Genomic DNA, 20,920 nt, shown 5'->3' on the forward strand with positions numbered 1-20,920 from the left:
ATTTGGGAAAAAAAAAATGATGGCAAACGTCACTCTTAATTAAATCAGGGTATTCCTTATAAAGACGAGGAAAAATTAAGGGCTACCTTCTATTGCTTTAGTTCATCATTGTACTGCAAGTTCTAATTCCAACAAGGAAAACAGGAAAACGAACGAGGTGAAAATTGCAAAGGAATCTGTATACAAAATCAGTAAGTAACAAGGACCTACTGCACAGCACAGGAAAATCTATTCAATACTCTGTGATGGTCTACATGGGAAAAGAATCTGAAAAAGAATGGATAAAGGTAGCGTGGACCTGGTTCCCTTTGCTGTACACCTAAAACTAACAACACTCTAAGCAACTACACTCCCCGTAAATTTGTTTAAAAAGGAAGTAGTATACTACCAATATCTTACAAGGTCGCCGTTACTATCACACGAAGAGATGCCTCAAGTAAAAGAACAATAAATGTTGGCAATTTAGAGTCTATTAAAAAAAGGAATAAACCATACTTTAATTACTCACAAATGACTTTTTACATAGAGAAGGATCCATAGACAAAATATTAGAAATACTAAAGGTTTAGTTAAATGGTGGGACGCAAGGTCAATGTATAAATGTCAGTTACACTTTCATCCTACAGCAAAGATGCCATCTTCAAGGGCATTCCAAAACAAAGATGGAAAGGCATAAACATGCTACATGTACCTATGGTCATGAAGAAAATGAGTAACATCCAGCTACAGAAGGGAATAAAAAACATTTGTGAAGACACATATACGGACCATGATACAATGTTCATGGATAGGAGAACTCAATATCAACAAAAGTCACGTCTTTCTAAATTGATCTACAGATTAAATACAATCCGAGCAACCCTCCATAGGTTTTGTTATTGTTTTTATTGTTTACCATTACTGTTTCATAAACTAACTCTAAAATTTCTATAAGAGGGAAAAATTCCAAGTACAGACAAACATCTTCCAATAAGAGAGAAAGGGGGAAGGGATCAAACAGTACGAATTCATAGAGAGCTACAGTAATTAAGAGCAGGCTGCACTGATACAGAGGTGGGCAAACTAACTGATACACAAATATAGAAGATACAGAAACACACCCACTCACCAAGGAAAACTCGAAACATTACAGAGTGTGTATTTCACATCAATGGGGAAAAAAAAAAGATTACTCAATAAATGGAACTAGAGGAATTCTTACTCCTTATGGACAAAAATATTGGATTCCTCTATCACAAACAGAAATTAATTCCAAACAGTTTTGAAACTGATAAAAGAAAATAAGAGGTAAACGTATAGCCTGGGATACAGAGGATTACCCTAAATGGAAAACTCTAACCATGCATGGACAAAGTTGATACATTAAATAGATTAAAATAAAAAACTTCTATCCCTCAAAAGGCACCTTGTGAAAATACATGGCACAAATTGGAAGGTAATAACTTTTTTTTTTGGCCATGCTTGTGGTGTGTGGACGTTTCCCCCTGGCCAGGGATCAAACCTGTGCCACAGCAGCCACCCGAACTGCTGAGCTGCCACAGGGACAATACCAGATACTTAACCCGCTGAGCTACAAGGGAACTCCTGGAAGGTAATATTTTTAACACAGGACACCAACAATATAAGCCTTCAGAACATATAAAGAATGCTTTCAAATCAATGAAAAAAAAAAAATACAACCTACTGGTAAACTAGACCAAGGAGAGGAAGAGTTCTTTTACAAAAGATGAAACAGATGGTGATTCAATATGTGAAAAGAAGCTCAAATTATTGGAACATTCAATTCACTTTACTAGCAATTTGTCAAAAGTTAAGCAGTCCAATAACATCCAGTGTTGGGATAAGACAACGTGAATCTTAAGGGAAACTTCACTGCCGATGACAATGTGCTTTAGTACAATCACTACAGAAATGGCCAGGACACCCTCTAGAAAAGCTGGTCCCGAATAAGCCTTTCTTCAGACCCAAACACTAGAGAATACACCCAAGGAGAAAAAAAAAAAAGGCATATGTGTAGCAGAGCTACGTGCAAGAATATAAACAGCGAATATTTTGTAACAGTAAAAGATGGAAAATAACTCAAACACCCACTGACAGGAGGAAGCATGAATGTTAACCTTATCAGATATTATATAAGTGAGAGGAATAAATATAACACAGGACAAGCTGGTTACATCTTAGAAACAAAACACTGAGTGAACGAGTGTACTCACAGCAGGGCAAGATTTTTAACGAGGAATATTACACATACCTTAGGGATACAGACTACCAAAAATATCAAGAGAAGATTAAACGGTGGTGCAGAGCAAGGGCAGTCGGATAAAGGAAAACGCCCACATCAGTGTCACAGTTTAATGATGTTTTTGTTTAAGAGACAGGTTCATAGATATTCATTAAATATACTTCATAACGCACGAGGATCAAGAGCTGTATGTATCAGGATCCCACCTAATACATTTCTTTCAAAGCTCTGCTTCTAATGGCATTGTCTCATCTGGTTCAGATGTAAAATGGGTATCTTTTCATGAGTACTAAATTTTCTAGATCAGTAAACGTAAAAAAAAGTTAAAAATTATTAGCGGTGTTCTCTGGGGAAGACAAAGAGATGAAGCATTTAAATGTGTACTTAATCACCTTTCTGCAGTTCTATTAAAATAAGTTTACTACCTGCATATACTTAATGTAAACATGAAGTAAGCAGCTTCATAGGTAAACTTAAGGATCTCAAATTCAGAGGTTAAGAGCAACAGCAGCTCCTCGGTGGATTCAGAATGCCCACTGTTGATTCATCATCAGTGAATTCAAAGGGAACAGGAACGTCTGGGCTGAGGCGGCCGCCAGACTTCTGAGTGGATGCCTTTGACGATGCTGAAGCCGTCCCCGCGCCTCCATCGCCCTGGCCAGAGAGGCAGCTTTGGGCTCCAGAAGTCCAGATTCAACTCCAATGCCAGCATTTAAGTCTATGGGTTTCATGTTTCCTTTAATAAAGAGGACATCGCTTGTGTTCAGTAAAAGAATAAGGACCGTCCTCAGACCATATACATACGATGTCTTCTCTGTCCCAGTGGAAGTTTTCTGATTCCCTCTAAAAAGGGGCGGGGGAGGGGGGAGGACCATGAAATGCTTTCCCCTGGGTAGTCCTTTCTTCGAAGATTACGAAATACGAATTTTCGTCCCAGCTTGGAACAATTTAGACAGACAACATCCTGTTTCTGGTTAACCCTCGTGTTCAGTCCACTTACGCAGAGTGGAGAAATCGCAGTCTGCTCTTCATCCTGAGGTCTCAAAACCCAGCACTGCATTGGATTTTCTTTCTAGGAGAGGTGTTGGTGGTAAGATTATACTCTCTGGGGTTCACCTCAGCGTCCCCCACAATGCTGGACTTGGACTGGGCAGCGTGGACCCAGCATGAAAGTGCCTGGCGGTCATCTTGCAGGCCCACACTCCTGCACACTTCTAGAGATGGCACCTCCGGGCACACTGGCCTCTGCTCTCCCCGCACCAGCCCCACCCACTAATGGACTTCACACGGCTCTTTCTAAGCCCTGCTCATTCATTCTATTTCTTTTCTTAATTTTTGTTATAGTTGATGTACAATGTTCTGTCAATTTCTGCTGTACAGCAAAGTGACCCAGTTGTATATACATATATATATACACAGATATGTATGTATACACACATATATACACACATGTATATATACATATATATATACACACATATATATATGTATACATACACATATATATTCATTCTTTTTCTCACAGTATGCTCCATGGCCAGTGTGCCTAGGGGCAGGCTAGGTGTCTTTAGAAGCTCATAAAGCACAGGCCAATCCCCCTTTATTAAAGGGACTCCTCTGAAACGCCAACATCCAGGGACGGCCCCATCCCACTGCCACTGACTCCCTGCTCGCAGGGATCCTGGAAGTCCTGCAATCCTAATTCACTCCCATCCTCAGCCAACATGTTTCCCAGATGTCCTAATCCTCCCGACTTTCCTGGTGCTGAATCCATCAAAGCTTCTTGATCAGGCAGAAAGGTCAAGAGATATCTGGAAGCTGGCTGCCCTTGGTGTGTTGTGCTCCAGCAATGACCAGCTGCAGCAGCATGAACAAGTCATTCTCAGTCTGTTTTCTCCACTGGATGTTGGGAAGAAATCTACAGTCACAGGAACGCTGTGTGAGCTACTAAAATAACAGGGTACTTGGAGGTTCTTGTGCAAACTCCAAAGCGATATACTGACCATAGCTGTGAGCAGCCATCATCAGCTACCTCATCTCCCCCTAGACATGTGGGCGGTAGCTTCGGGAGCCGGAAAGTAAATCACACCCCTCTCACGCTGTCGCTTCCCTCTCCGTGCTGTGAAGGAAGACATCCCTCAGCCAGATCCTCCAAATCCCACGGCCCTCCCTAGTAATCAGAATAGCCCTCCTCAGAGAAAAAAATGGGCCTGACCATGGGGGCGCCTGGCCCTCCTCCAGCTGTCAGCAACATGCTTCCTGTCACCTTGTTTGCATCTTCTGTGGTTCCCAGGTTCAGCCATGTGCACACAGCACCCTCCCAGACCCTCCCTTCAGGTCCCAGAGGAGACTGCAGGTGGGGACTTCATTTGCATTTTGTTCCTAACCAGCAACTAAGAGCTGAAGGTTGTTGACACATCATGAGCATCATCCCCAGCCTTCAGGTGCATGGATGCTCACAAAGGACTTCTGGGTAGGTGGGGCCACGTTGCTGTCAATCCCATTTTTCAGTGAAGAAATTCAGACTCTGCAGTATCGGTGACTTTTCCAAGCTTCCCTGGGCAGGACATGACAAAGGTGGACCTAACCCATCTTCTGACACCCGTGTCTACCTCTTCTATGACACCACCGAGTCTTGAATTTGCTCTATACAGCCCGAAGCAGAGACCTTCCGGTTTGGAATTTTTTTTATTTTTGGTTGGGCTATAGCCAAATATAACTTTTAAAAAGCACACAGGCCTTTAGCACCTTTTTCAGCTGCCAATAAAAATTGTATAAGAATTTTAAATAGTTGCAGAAGATGTAACTTCCAGCATATTGCAAATCTTGCTTTTTAAAATAAAGTAACAGTTGAAAAAAAAATGTAATTTCCAGTATATCATTTTTTAACTATCATGAAAAGCTGAAGCAATCTTGAGAAAGAACAAAGCTGAATACTTTCTGATTTCAAACTATATGATGATGCTGCAGTCATCAAAACAGTGTGGTATTGGCATAAAACAGACACACAGCTCAATGGAACATAATACAAATCCTATAAATAAGCCCACAGGTATATGGTCAATCAATTTTCAACAAAGGCACCAAGAGTACACAGTGAGGAAAGGACAGCGGTGTTGGGAAACCGGGATAGCCTGCGAAAGAATAAAACTGGACCCCATCTTAAACCACACATAAATACTCAAATTAGATTCCAGACTTGAACATACCACCTGAAATCGTAAGACTCCTAGAAGGAAACCTAGGCAGTAAGCTCCTGGATGCTGGCCTTGACAATGATTTTTTTTTTTTTTTGACACCAAAAGCAAAGGCAGCAAACGCAAAGTAAACATGAAACTAAAGAGCTGCGGCACAGCAGAAGACATCATCAACAAAATGAAAAGGCAATTTGCAGAATGGGAAAAAAAATATCTATAAATCCTACATCTGATAAGGGGTGACTATCCAAAATATAGAAAGAACGCATACACTCCACAGCAAAAGTAAAAATGATCCAATTCAAAAAAAGGCAAAAGGACTTAGACATTTTTCCAAAGAAGACACACAAATGGCCAACAGGTACGTGAAGAGGTGCCCAACATTCTACTCAACAGGGAAACAAATCCAAACCACAGTGTCACCTCTCATCTGTTAGGATGTCTATTGCCCAAAGACAAGGACTAGCAAAAGCTGGCAAGAGAAGGGAAGAAAAGTGGAGAAGAGGGAACCCTTGGGCACAGATGACGGAATGAAAACCGGCACAGCCACTACGGAAAACAGTATGGAGACGCCTCAAAATATTAGGACTAGACCTACCCTGCAGTTCAGCCATCCTGCTTCTGGAGACAGAATCATGGCAGCAAAGAGGGAGCTACACTGTGTTCACTGCGGCTCTAGTCACAGTTGCCAAGGGGTGGAAAAACCTGAGCGTCTGTGGACAGACGGATGGATAAAGTGCATATTCTTCAGCCTTAGAAAAAAGAGGGATTATTATTGAGCCTTAAAACAAAAAGAGGGAGTCCTGTCCTCCCCAACCACATGGAGGAGCCTGGAGGGATCATGCAGGTGGAATAAGCCGGACAGAGAAAAAAGACCACATGGTATAATTTACTGTGGAATCTAAAAAAAAGACGTACAACTTGTAGAAACAGAGAAAAAAATGGTGACTCCCAGAGGCAGGGGGGTGGGGGGACCAGGGAGTGGCTTGGTGAGAGGATGTAAACTTTCAGTGACAAGATGAATGAGGTCTGAGGACCTCAAGCACAGCAGGGCGGCTGTCACGGACAACACCGCACAAATTTGCTAAGAAAATGCAACTTATGTGTTCTCACCCCAAAAAAAAGGTAAATACGTAAGGTAACGGACATAATAATTAATTGGATTGCAGAAATCCTTTCCCAATGCACATATATATCAAATCATTACTGTCTATTTTAAATATAATTTTATTTAATCATTAGATACCAATAAAGCTGAAAGATAAGGGATTAACAGAAGTAGCTAGTAATTCTCAAAGTAAAAAAAAAAATTCTGTTTAGATTTTTTTCTCCTGAAGCCTGTGTATCCACGGATAAATATCACGTATGGTTAGAATAAGACCCAGTTTAAGATCAGTTTTGTTCTGACTTTTCTTTTTTAAAGAGGTAGTGACTTGCCTCCTTGGTCACACAAGTCCACTGTTGAGAAGAGATGCTGTTTCAGACAAATGGAACTCAGTTCTTGGCAGGTCTTCGCATCCGTACCAAAAGTGACGTGGTCATAAAATAAAAACTAGTGTCGATGATCAGCCATCAACTTTAATCAGCGGGTCTTCCAAGGAAAGAACACCTCTGGGCACCGCCTGATCTGAAGCAGGGAAGTCACCAGGACACGGGTCACTCAAGCCCCACGTCCCAAGAATCACGTCAAAGGGCTGGACTGACTGGAGCTTGCTTAGCTGTGCACCTTGTTCAAACCGATGTGCTCAGAAAGCATCTGAAAATACATGGAGTCATTTCCATGCACCTTTCCATAGAGGATGCCTTCATGTGAGAATTTATTATAACCATGTCTCAATTATGTATGCCCATAATTTTTGCATGTTTAGATCCTTCCGATAATTTAAGAGACAAGACAGTTTGCAGTGTCAAACCTATGAGCCAATCAGAATTCCTTTTTATTAGAAAAGGTTTTAGTTTCCTTTTATATTCAAGTAAAGATGTTGGTAGATAGAGATACTTTTTAAAACATTGATAAATAAATTATGCAATACAGTCATAAAATCAGTAATGAAATAAGTAAAGTCAGGATTAAAATGAAACTGAGCTAATTCAACTACGTGATCCAATTTATAATAAACGATACAACCAGATACCAACGGCTTTCTCCCTGATATTAATCAAGCAAAGTTAAATGTAACTAAAGTAATAAGTACAACAGAAGGCACGATATTTCTTTGGTAAATGCGTTTGCATGTGTTCACGAGGTGCTGTTGTTAGGCCTTGGAGAATAATCCCAAAAAGTACTGCATTGTTTAAATCGGGGGCGGGGGGAATCCCATTAATTTTTGTTCAGCCACATGATCAAACTTTCCCTTTGGAGGGTGTTTCCTACCTTCAGTCTTGTCTTTGCATTCGAAGCACAACAGTGCCCAATGCATCTGTCCTAATCCCTGTTTCAAAAAATCCTGTCACTACTCTTCACAAACCGTAACGGTTCCCCACCCGCCACAGGACAGTGGAACCCAATCTGAGTGGCCCCGGACGCGGCCCCACGTCTGTCCCTTTCCCTCCTCCACTCCATCACGTCCCAGCTGGGAGGACATCTGGTCCTCAGGGCCTGTTTCTCACAGTCTCAGCTCTGCTCTGTCCTGGGCTCGAGTTTGGGGAACTGGAATTCCATATATTCTGCTCGTTGACATTAGAGTCCAAGGAAAACAGAGAGCAGAGTCGCACCCTGTGAGCAGAATCACACCCCGAGTCTCCCCTTCCATCCTTCCCAAGCACATGACCTTGCACCCAACAGGTGCTCGTTAGGTGTCTGCCGCTTGGCCCGCCCAGAGAAACCCACTGTCCAGTTTCTCTGCGACCAGCGGTCCCCACCTCCACTGCTGGAGTCTGAGAAGTAGAAACACCAAGAACACTTACGGAGACTCACCCAGGAAGCACTGACTGGACAGCATCGCCCAGAAGACAGCACATATAGCTCCGAAAACAAACAACAACAACCCGACGACAGCAACAACAACAACAAAAACCCACAAAGAAACTACAACTGAGATGAGCGTGGAAAAGGTGGTGGTTGTGATTTGTGTTCATAAGACCTTGGACCAGAGCATCTCCGAACAGCATCCTTAAGCGTTTCTGTTTCTAAAAATACTGCTCGGGACACCAGCTCAGCCGTTCTGAGACCATGAGATCTCAAGCAGGGTATTGATATTTTCGATTCTAGTTAGAGTTTTAGATGACCTTTGCCTTAAAGCTTCACTAGCCAAGAGCAGGGCTGAGTGCAGCCTCGCCGGCTGCAGCTCTCCGAAGGCCGCCCAGTCCCAGTCCTGAACCAAAGCCAAGGCCCAGTTAAAGTTTCTTCACAGCAGACTTCTTTTCTCACCCATGACATTCTTCACTTGGGGAAAGAAAGAAAGAAAGAAACTTATCTTTCAGATTTAGCTGCCTCTATCACACAAGTGTGAACCGGGGGTGGTTTATGTTCTACGAAGGCTGTTTCTCTTTATAAATCCTAAACATTTAAAAATATCTTTGCCTGTGCTGGAATGTCAATTTCTGGTATTTTGGCTGCTTCAACATGAATCGTTTGTGATTATGAAGCTGTTTCAGTTCTCGGAATTTGCTGGAGACAGATTCCCAAACAGAACGTCCTCGGAGGTGGGTGTGGGCAGATTCGGGAAAGAATGCACAGCTCCGCTTGGCCTTGCAGTGCATTTTTTCCAGGGTGCTTTCGTGTTTTCCTCATACCTGGGGAAACTCTATATATCTCTGGACCACCCGTATTCTGCAAAGAAAGATGCAAAAACCCTAAACATTAAATTGAGGCAAAACACCCACTCATGCAGACAGGCGCAGGCACGCTCACGTGCACACACACACACACACACGCACGCATGCGTGCACCCACACAAATACACAGACACACTTGGTGTCCAAGGCCTGTGAAGAAGAGGAGCAGCAGCTTCAATGTCAACTGTCACAGGTCCTCTTTCCTCACGGCATCGATGAGCCAGCTGCAGACCTCCCTCTGTCTCAGCAAAGACATGTCAGTAATAAATTAGCAACACACTCCTGGAATGACAGGAAGGTATTTTGGTAGTACTGGGATAGGGTACGGATTCAATAAGAGTTCTTAAGGAGGCCCTTTTAAAGTGCAGGCAGTGGGCTGAGAATCTGACTGCAGTGGCTCGGTGGCGGGGAAGGCTGGGGTTCAATCCCAGGCCTGGCACAGTGGGTAAGGATCTGGTGTTGCTGCACCTGCAGCATAGGTTGCAACTGCGGCTTGGATTCCGCCCCTGGCCTGGGACTTTCCATATGCTGCAGGTGCAGCCCTAAAAAAATTTTTTTTTAAATAAGAAATAAAGAGCAGGCAGTGAAAAGGCAAGGCAGGCAGGGTGATGCGGACCTGAGCCTTGGAGAAAGAAGGCTGGGATTCAGGTTCCCAAAAAAGCCCCATATCCCCAGGTCCAGGCCTCTGTCTCCCCCACCCCTTCCTCCAGCATCCCCAGCCAAGACAGCACTGGCCCTTCTCCTGCACCTCCAGCTCCATTCCATCCATCCATCGCCCAGCCCAACTGCCTCCCCAGTGGACATCCTCTGTCCTCAGGTCACCGCGTTAATTTCCACATAATCGAGGTCACCTCTCTCCCGAAGATGCTGTCACTTGGGCCGCCCTCTGCTTTCGCCCCTCTCCATTCAGCCAAAGGATAATTCAGTTCTTGAGCTGTTGTGTGTGTGCCTTCAACTCCCCAGCTGAGCTGTCTAGAAAAGCACAATCACCCTGATGGGGTCTTTCAGTCTGTGGCCATGAGCTGTGGGTGGGCTCTTACTACCATCACTCTGCACCTCCCGCTCTCTAGAGGACTCCTCACTCCCCACTTTGTCTCTCCAAAGTCACAAGCCCTCTTCCACCATGGCACCCTCCACTGGTGGCTTTGCTTCCTACTTCACAACGAAAATAGAAGCAATCAGAAGAAAGGGACTTTTGCTGGAGGCCACCTGGGCATCCACGTCTCTGTCATTTATTTTTGGTCCCCACCAGGAACCATCGGTGCTGCTTTGGAAACAAACAACTCCACTTGCACCCAAATGCATGTTCTTGCCTGCTCCAGAAATGGCCCAGTAGCCTCCCGTCCTACATGATCAATTTTTTATGCTCCACTGAATCATTCCCATCAGGATATAAACATAATGCCGATGCTTTCCACTAAAAATTACTTCTCTTGGCCTGACCTATCCCACCAGATACCACCCCACAGCCTGCTCCCTTTGCAGCAAAGCTTCTTAGAACGCTCATCAGCCATCTCTCCGATTCCTCCCTCCAAGCCCACTCCACCTGGGCCAGAATCACACACTATTTTGCTGTTTTACCAAAGCCACCCATGACCAGCAGGGCACTGATCCAAGAGTCACGTCTCGGTCCCCACCTCCCCTGGCCCATCCACACACTGGATCATCTGTCCCGCCTTTGGAAATGATCCCTGAGACACCTCGCTCTTGACACCCCCGCCCCCCCCCCAGTGGCTTCCCTTGGTCTCCTTCACTGGCTCTCTTGCTCCCCAAAAACCCAGAATACCCCAGGACCTGATCCTGAAAACTCTTCTCTCACTAGATCTCACCTGAGTTCATTCCTTTAAACACCAACCGCAAGCCAAAGACTTCAGCTCTATCTCCAGCTCAGATCATGGTCTTCCACTATCAGATCAGGACACGCCACCAAATAGCATCTCTGTTTGGGTGTCTTATTGTCTCAAATTCAACCTGTTCAAAGCTGAACTTCCAACTTCCTTCTGCACCAAAGCCTCTCCCCCTGCAGACTCCCCAGCTCAGCTGGTGACAACTCCCCCTAGTCAGGCACGCTAAAATCTTTGCCATCATGACGGACTTTCCCTTCTTCTCAAGCCCCACGTCCATTCCACCGGCACATCTCAAGGGCTCTGTCTCCAAGACATGTCAGAATGTGAGCACGCTTCCCCATCTCCAGAGCCACCCGTGGAGCAGACTACCGTTACGCCTTGTCTGAATTCCTGCAGTGGGTTTCTCCAGCGACCTCTGATGGTCTGCTGGTCCACCGCCGTCCCTGCCCTGCGTTCTATCAACACTGACGCCAGCATGCGCATCACAAATGGATCCTGTCCCTCATCTGCTTAAAACCCTGCACGGATTTCCCACCACCACACCCAGCAGTCCCCCCAGTAGCCCACAAGGCTAAACATGGTCAGGTTTCCGTGACCTCCTGACTCCACCCCTGCCCCCGCCCCCAGACTCACAGCTCTCCGCTGGCCCCCCTCAGCCACCCTGCCTCGCCGTGTTCCTCCAATGCGTGGGGTGCACAGATTGGGTGCTGGGCTTTCACACTCACTTTTTCCTCCAATTGCAACTCTCTTCTCCCAGACGCTTAACGACTAGTTCCCACAGGTCCTGAAACCCACGTTCGAACGTCAGTTTTTTAATGAGACCTCCCGGAACCCTCCGTTTAAGACTCCATCCCTCTAGACTGGGTTGTTTTTTGTTGTCTCCACAACACTCATGCCTGGAAATGAAACGTCCCTCACTTCTCCACACTGTGGAGGGGGGGCCCTGTGTCTCAGGGCCCGTCCCCACCCCCCTCCTCCACACACACACCCCCTCTAACCCAGAATCTCCCTGGCGGCAGAAGTTGGTGTCGGCAGCATTCGCCGTGTTCGGAGTTAGAAGAGCACCTGACACAATGCAGATGCTCGATCCACACATTCTGGATGAATTAAAGAGACACTGAGACCCTGGGGACAACATATGAATCTTCTAAACCTCTTTCTTGGTTGACAGAACGAGACTCAGGATATTAACTTGTTGTTATGTGCAACAAATGAGGACCCCTGTGGAAATCTTTGTAAGATATTAATTACTACAATTGCTTAACATGACACGTTGAGGCTCATCCTTAAAATTCATTCAGGAGACACGAACTAGGCATCTGCATACATGGTGGGGTTCAAGAGGTACAGAAAAACCCACCCAGGTGGGCTGGGGGTCTTTCCCAACAAAGGCCTGGGAGTCCACCAAGAAGACAAAGATGGAGGTTTTCAAGCTTTCATTTTCCAGATTCAAAGTTACCTCTGAGAAGTCCTGACAGGGGGAGAGGTCCGGTCTTCTGGCCAAATCCAGACGTCCTGATGTGCTCAGCTGGCTCTCCCCCTCATGGTAGGCTGCCCACCTGGAGAAGTGGGAGAAGGTCTCAGGCTCTGGGTCCCTGCAGATCTCCGGGAGGGGAGTGTGTCGGACTCAGCAGGTGAATACCTGGGAAACAGGAGACGAGCACAGGAGCTTAGCGAGCAGGCTCAGGGGAAGGGGGTAAAGATCACCGTGCTGAGAACCACCCCAGCATCAGCCTTTCAAAGGCCCCGCCCAAGAGGGAAAGCGATGGAGATAATTACTAGACATCTTCTCAGACCAACACCTGGAGCGTAGCCAGTACTCCAGCAGTTCGCGGGAGAAGGAGCTGAGGTTTATGGTATAAGCAATCAAATTCCACCAAGAAGTCCACAGACAAATCCACCCACACAGACAGGTCTCAGATAACACAGCGCCCTGGGTCTCCCCTTCCACCCCTCCTTTTCCAACCAGGGTCATTCAGATCTGTCCCAGTGGAACTCCTGCAGGAAGAGGTTCAGGGCCACAGGAAAACTTAAACATGCGGCAAGATTATGCTCACAGTAATCCCCAGGGCAACCCCTAATAAAATAACTGAAAAATGTACAATAAAATGAACAACGACAGCACGAAAATGGATATTAGAAACGACCCCAAAAGAAGGCCAAGTGGAGAAATAAACACGAGAGAGGTAATAAGGCCCATGTGAAAAAACAGCAGAATGGGGGACATAAACTTTACCTTATCAGTCGTTACACTGACTGGTCTAAATATTCCAGTCAAAAGGCAGAAGTTAGCACAATGGAAAAAATATACATGCTCTTAGAAGGGACCCATTTCAAAAGAGCATCGAAAAGAATAAAACACTTGTGGATAAATTTAACAAGATACACAAGACTCATACATTGAAAACTACCAAAACATCATTATGAGAAATTAAAAACTAAATAACTAAAAGAATCTACGCTCACAGACTGGAAAACAGTATGGTTGAGGCAGTTACACTCCCTAAATTGATCTTCAGATTCAATGCAATCACTATTAAAATCTCAGCTTTCTTTTTTGCAGAAATGGACAAGCTGATCACAAAATTCATACAGAAATCTAAGACACCTCATATAGCCAAGAGAACCTCGAAAAAGAAAAACAAAGTTGGAGAATTCATGCTTCCTGATTGAAAAAACAAACAAAAAAAACCACTATCATCATCAAGATAGTCTGATAACTGGCATAAGGACAGGCATACAGAGCAATGGTTGACAACTGACAGTCCATAAACCATTAACCATTAACCATTTATGGTTAATGGTGTTCTCCCCCAAGAGCACCATGACAATCCAAAGGGTAAATGACAGCCTTTTCAGCAAGGGGTACTGACATTCAAAAACTGAATCTCTACACAAACCTCACACCTTTTACAAACATTAACTCAAAATGGATTACAGACTTCATTGTAAGAGTGAAAATTATAAAACACTTAGAAGAAAACACAACAGTAAATACTTGTGACCTCCTTTTATTAATTTATTTTATTTTTTTGTTTTCAGGGCTGCACCTGTTGCATATGGAGGTTCCCACGCTAGGGGTCTATTCAGAGCTGTAGCCGCTGGCCTACACCACAGCTCACAGCAAATCCCACTGAGCGACGCCAGGGATCAAACCCACAACCTCATGGTTCTTAGTCGTATTCGTTAACCACTGAGCCACGATGGGAACTTCAATACTTGTGACTCCAGATTATGTATTAGTTTCTTAGCTATAACAGCAAAAGCACAAACAACAAAAGAGAGAATAGGTAAATTGGGATTCCATCAAAAATTTAAAAAGTTGTGTTATGGAACCCCATCAAGGAGGTAAAATCAACCCACAGAAGGGGAGAAATATATACAAATCATATACCTGATAAGGACTGTTTATCCAGATTATATAAAGAACATATTCAAATGGCATTGTTTTTTTATGGCTGAGTAGTATTCTGCTGTGTATATATATGTACCACGCCTTCTTAATCCACTCATGTGTCGATGGACATTTAGGTTGTTTCGTAGTCTTGGCTATTATGAATTAGTGCTGCAGTGAACAAAGGGGTTCATGGATGGAACTAGGATTCTCATACTAAGTGAACTAAGTCAGAAAGAGAAGGACAAATATCATATGCTATCAGTTATAGCTGGACTCTAATACATGGCACAGGTGAACCTGTCTACAGAAAAGAAACAAACTCATGGACTTGGAGAACAGACTTGTGGTTGCCAAGCGGGAGGGGGAGGGAGTGGGATGGACTGGGAGTTTGGGATAAGTAGATGCAAACTACTGCATTTGGAGTGGATAGGCAATGAGATCCTGCTGTATAGCACAGGGAACGATACCTGATCACTTGTGAAGGAACATGATGGAGGATAGTGTGAGAAAAAGAATGTGAGTGACAGTGTGTATATATATGTATATATAACTGGGTCACTTGGCTATACAGCAAAAATTGACAGATGATTGTAAATCAACTATAATAAAAAATAATAAAAAAATTTTAAAAGGAACATATTCAAATCAACAATAAAAAGTAAAACAACCCAAATAAAAAAAGGAGAGAAGATTTGAGTAGATACCCCTTAAGAAAAAATATGCAGATGTCCAATAAGCAAATTAAGTAATGTTCAATACGATTATTCATCTAGGAAAACGCACATCAAAACCATAATGAGGGAGTTCCCTTTGTGGCTCAGTGGTTTACGAATCTGACTAGGAACCGTGAGGTTGTGGGTTTGATCCCTGGCCTTGCTCAGTGGGTTAAGGATCCAGCGTTGCCATGAGCTGTGGTGTAGGTTGCAGACGCGGCTCGAATCTGGCGTGGCTGTGGCTGTGGTGTAGGCCCGTGGCTTCAGCTCTGATTAGACTCCTAGCCTGGGAACCTCTATATGCCGAGGGAGTGGCCCTAGAAAAGACAAAAAAAAAAAAAAAACAACAAACCATAATGAGATATACCACATCACACACACTCGGATGACTAGAATCAAAGACAGATGACAACAAGTGCCCGTGTGGATGTGGAGAATCTGAGCCCTTACACACTGCAGCTCAGAGATAAAGTGGTGCAGATGTTTTGGGAAATAGTCTGGTAGCCCCTTAAATTGCTGAACATGGAGTCACCCAGCAGGTCCAAACCTGGGTGTGCACTCAAGAGGATGGAAAACAAAGGGCCACACAAAAACGGGGACATGACTGTTCACCGCAGCATCACTCAAAACAGCCAAGAGGTGGAAACAACCCCAGTGTCCATCAGCTGGTGAATGTGAAAATCAGATGTGGCATGCCCACACAGCAGATGTGAAATGCTGCAGGAAGGATGAGCTAGGGATACCTCATGCTTGAAAAACAAGTCAGACCCCAAAATGCCATCTCCTACAACAAAACGTATACATGGCATATCCAGCACAGGCATATCCAGAGAGACAGAAAGTAGATTTATGGTTTCCAGGGGTTTGGGGCAGGGAGTATAAGGAGCAATGGCTTCTGGATCTGGGCTTTGGGAGGGAACTGAAAACTTTCTGCAGTTATACGGCAGTGATGCCCGTACAACTCTGTGTATATCCTGAAAACCCCTGGATTGGACACTTCAAAATAGTGAATTTCACACTCAGTGAATTATACCTCCATGAAACTATTATTTATACATATACATTTAAAGGAAATTTAAAGGCATAAGGCCTCCAGAATTTCCTAAGTGCTCTCTTGTCTCCAGTACAGCATCTGCTCATCAGAAATGCAACGCCAGCATCTGAACTTGGCTTATTTTTAGGCGTCTCTGGTCAGGAAGCAAAGAACAAAACCAATTCTGTCTTTCTAGTCACTTCAAAGCGGGGCATCCGAGAGCAGCAGATGTTCCCATCTGAGTAGACGTGAGATTCATCCCAATGGAAAAACCCACATGTGTCCTCGGGAGCCCGCCCTTTCCCAGCGTGCTGTTTCTAAAATGACAAGCTTTGCCCACCTGCGGCCTGAGCAGGTGAGGTCTCCTGCAATGCTCATGACCTCAAGTCTATAGCCTCCCACGGGGACGCTAAGAGCTGTGAATCACCCCACCCATGGCCTGGACCTCACACAGAGCAACCCCTCTGCCTGCGGAAAGCTCCTCCTCGGACCCCAAGCAACAAGGGGCCAACTCCAGAAAACCTGATCCTGTGTTTTGCACATCTTTCCTCCGCCTCTTAATAAACCTGAACCCTCTGAACAAAGGATAACCCAATACAGTCTCTTTTACTATGTTTCCACCATTGGGATGGATTTAGCTGCATTGTAAAAAGGCTTAGGAAGCGAAGCTGCAGACAGACCTCTCAGCCCAGAGGCTGTGCAGTGAGCCTGCGTTTTCAGGCTGCTGGCAGGTTGTAAAGCACCACTCCAGGGGCTTCCTTGCCTTGGCATAGACAGACGAGGAACCACAAGCAGGCGTGAGTTGAAGCATTAAAGCACTGGCGCGTTGGCCACAGTCATCCACAGGTTTATCGGAAGTGGTGGCCACCTCCAGCCACGGCTCAGGGCTCTGGGTACCCAGAGTTGCCCTTCCCAGCTCTCTGCTTACAAGACTGCACAGACTGGGAGCAGTCAGTCCTAATCCTAGTTCCCCACAAGCGCTACTATTTTTAGTGCATGATGCTGCAGAGAACCAGCAATGTACTTACTGGGTTTTAGCAGCAACACCTATAGTCAACATTCATCCATTATTAACCTTGTGTTGCACCCCTAGCATCTGTGAGATGCCGGGTAGGGATGATGCAAAAAGGGCTTTGACATGATCCTGCTCTCACGGAAATCTGATTTGGAATCGTTATGCCCACACATTACTCTCCGAGTAATTCAACCTAAAAAAACACTATTGTTTGTCACGGAAAGCAAGTAGGAGGCACCACAGTCTAGAACCAGGCTTCCTGTCTCCTAGGCCTGTGTTCCTCTGGAATTTCGATTTCATCCCCACATAATTCAATCAACTCACTTCTTTACAGGATCGAGGATGCTACACCAAATATCGGACAAAGGTCTCAACTATCAGGAATACTCTGAGACAGCCAACCTGGTGCAAAAATACACATTAAAGAAATTATCTTACTTGTTTCTTTCCCCAATTATATGTACATCAACATAAAATGGGACTTGTTGGAGAGTTATATATTAAGATTATTCCTTGTTAAATTAATTCACCAAAAAAAGAACAACTAGAATCACTAAAATAACACAGCTATTAGAAAAAAAACGAGGTTGGGGATAACCACACCAAACATTTAGAACTTTGTAATACATATACACACACCCACACACATACTATATACACACACAAACCAACATATATACTTTCAGGACTGCTGGACCTTACTGAGGAAGCTTTGGTCAAAACCAGGACAGCAGGGGGCCATGCTGAGCACTCCCGTGGCTCCACACGGCAGCTCCTCATGAGGACATAAGGGTGGCAATGAACACTGAAAAAGAAATAGGACTGATGTCCCCATGGGGATGAGGTATTTCTCAAGACCAGGAACAAAAGCATCAGTTGCAACGAGAGAGGAGAGTGACCAGGGTGGGTGATGGATGTCTGATGTCAGCAAAATCTGGTATCATTCTGGGAATGGGCAGATGACAGATGCTTGATAAGCGCATGCTCTGCCAGAGTGGGAACTCGGAAGTGACTTAAATGTCCACAAGAGGCGTGGGTGGAAATACATAAGATGCTGTCCTCCATACACATAAAGAAGGAGCTGGACTTGCAGGCATCAGTATGGGTATGAAGAGATGTCTAAGACATAACAGCAAATACAAAGACAGAATACAAGACAGTGTATGGATCAAGCCCATTCAAGTACATAAATTTAAATTATACCCTCACATGCACAAAATTTTTCTAGAAGAATGTAGAGAAAAACTGTTAATAATCACTTTATACTAAAGGGGATCTGACTTCTTTTGATTCGTAGTTGAGTGTTGTCTTTTCATTTCTGCATTTATAAGGTTTTAGAACCAAAGATTTTTGATATACTGTATTTCCATGAGATGTTACACATTGAGAGAAAGTCATTCTTTTTCTTTGGCCTCACAAAGGATCTCATATGAAACTCGGAATTAAAACCCCACAAAGGGCCCCAGTGCTTTGCATTCCAGGCTCCCTGAAGTGAACCCTTAGAGCGGGAGCGGCCCTGCCATGGGCACAGGGATTCGTTGGTGGACATCCTCCCCTTTCCTTTCCCCTCTCTCCACAATGAATGGATACTGAGACCCCACTAGTTATTGGCACAGACTCCAGCCCTCAGAGAGCAATCCTCCCAGTTACCTACAATTCCACGCACACAAGCTCACCAAAGAGGTCCAAAGGCAAGCCCTCTACCTCTTCCTCCGTCATTCGATTTCCAGATGAAGAATTGTCTTCTGGCTGCTGCTGCCTTGCAAGTTCCTAATTCACAAATCCGTGAGGCTCTATGCAGTTCAGCTTCTGCAGCCACAGTGAGCAGAGGTCTGCATATGTGCGATTTGTTTGACTCAGATGTGAATAGGGTCTTGTCTGGCGTCTATAAAGCAAGCTCTGTCTACAGACATTGTATACTAATAGTCTCGCACACTGGGAGAGAGAAGGCCCCAGTCATCCCCTTAGAGTCACCCTGCAGTTACTGCTTTCACATTTGTCTTCTCTGAGGGAAAACAAAACACATCCTTCAGCCATGGAGATATCTGTGGAATTATAGCTATGGAACAGATTCATTGGGCTCATTAACTATCAATTAATTAAATGAGTTTTCTTTTAAATTCTCTCATTGTGATAAAAGGCATTTGGCTAATACCATCATCCTTCCTGATTATAAGAAATGACTCATAAAAATGAAGCTAATTCTTAGGCTTAAACCTGCTCACAAAGAGTTGATTGATTTATCCAACAGGATGCTGAATTAGGCACTAATGAAACAACATGTTACAGTAGAGGCATCAACACAGGAAAAACCAGTTTATTGAGAATGGTGAGCTAAAGCACACACCAACTTTAAAGAACTTAGGAATTCCTTTGACTGTGCAGCTTTGAAAAGGAGTAAGGTAGATTTTTATGTGCTGACAAAGGAAAATCTCCACATTTAGCAGAAAAAAAAAAGCAATATGTAGCATTTTCCATTTAAAAAGGGGGACTGGTGTGGAAGTGTATGTAAGAAACTGACAGCAGATGCCTCTGGTTCAGGAGACTAAAGGTCTGGGGCAGAAAGAGGAATTGCTTTATACCGCAAACGTTTTTGCACTGTCGGATTTCTGAATTTTTAATGTCCTCTATATATAATTTTTATTGAGGTGAAATTCACATAAAATTAACCATTTTGAAGTTATCAATTCGGTGTATTTAGTGCATCCACAATGCTGTGCAAGCAGGAGCTCAACTAAGTTCCAAGACATTCCCGTCACTCCAAAATACAACCCCTACCCGTGAAGCAGCTAATCTCCACTCCCACTTAACCCAGTTCCTGGCAACCAGAAATCGGCTCTCTGTCTCTATGGTTTTACCTATTCTGGGTATTTCATATAAATGGAATAATACAACATGTGACCTTTTGTGTCTGGGTCCTTTTGTACTTTATTTTTAAGAACTAAAATTTAAACAAAATATTTTCCGGAAAAATTCCATTGAAGCCGATCGTTACATTTTTCAAAAACGTTTCAATGCTTACTATATGTAAAGCTCTTATATCACGTCTCAGAAATGACAGAAAGATGAAATTTTTCATTTTAGCCAAGAAAAGATCATCCAGCTAATCATGTCCTGTTTCACGGGGCAAAACGTTATCAGGCTCCCGAAGAAAAGTTCCACCACCACCTGCTCTACACAGAATCTACTGCAAAGTATCGGACTAATTTAGAAGAAAGAGGCTAGATTCACCCACAGGTTGGAAAGTCAAGGCCCAGACCCACAAAACTATGCAAAAAACAGTTCGAAACACGCTTGTCTCCACGGGTGTCCTCTTCACCCCACGCTGACACCTTCGTGGGGTTTGTAACTGAAATGAGAGTGAGACAGAGGAGCACACCTGGGCGTAAAAGCCGTGAGGGTGGAGACCTGAGGTTTCAGCTCTGACACACAGTCACCCCCATCCTCACAGGAAAGAGCTGGATAAACCAACAACCAGCAGCTTTTTGGATGCAGCAGAAAACTGAGGGTGAGGAGTTTCCATTGTGACTCAGCAGAAACAAACCCAACTGTTAGTATCCATGAGGATGCAGGTTTGAACCCTGGCCTCACTCAGTGGGTTGAGGATCTGGCATTGCCACATCGCCGTGAGCTGCGGTATGGGTTGCAGATGTGGCTCAGATCTGGCGTTGCTGTGGCTGTGGTGTAAGCTGGCAGCTA

At 44.4% G+C, this 20,920-nt stretch overlaps 1 protein-coding gene across 11 annotated transcripts in view; it reads right to left on the reverse strand.

Moving 5' to 3' along the window:
- The window catches only part of RNF144A (ring finger protein 144A), a 121,224-nt gene that overhangs the window by 81,287 nt on the left and 19,017 nt on the right, over positions 1 to 20,920 (reverse strand). For 9 of the 11 annotated variants that reach the window (XR_001307920.2, XR_002342882.1, XR_002342881.1 and 6 more), the window contains one exon: positions 12,523 to 12,705. The gene's annotated coding sequence lies outside the window, so the exon portion shown is untranslated. Of the gene's footprint in view, positions 1 to 12,522; positions 12,706 to 18,897; positions 19,081 to 20,920 lie in introns of those variants that run through there. The other 2 variants (XM_021087900.1, XM_005662766.3) reach the window with 2 other exon arrangements.

This window comes from Sus scrofa, chromosome 3 (genome assembly GCF_000003025.6).
Source record: "Sus scrofa isolate TJ Tabasco breed Duroc chromosome 3, Sscrofa11.1, whole genome shotgun sequence".
Classification (NCBI taxonomy): Eukaryota; Metazoa; Chordata; class Mammalia; order Artiodactyla; family Suidae; genus Sus; species Sus scrofa.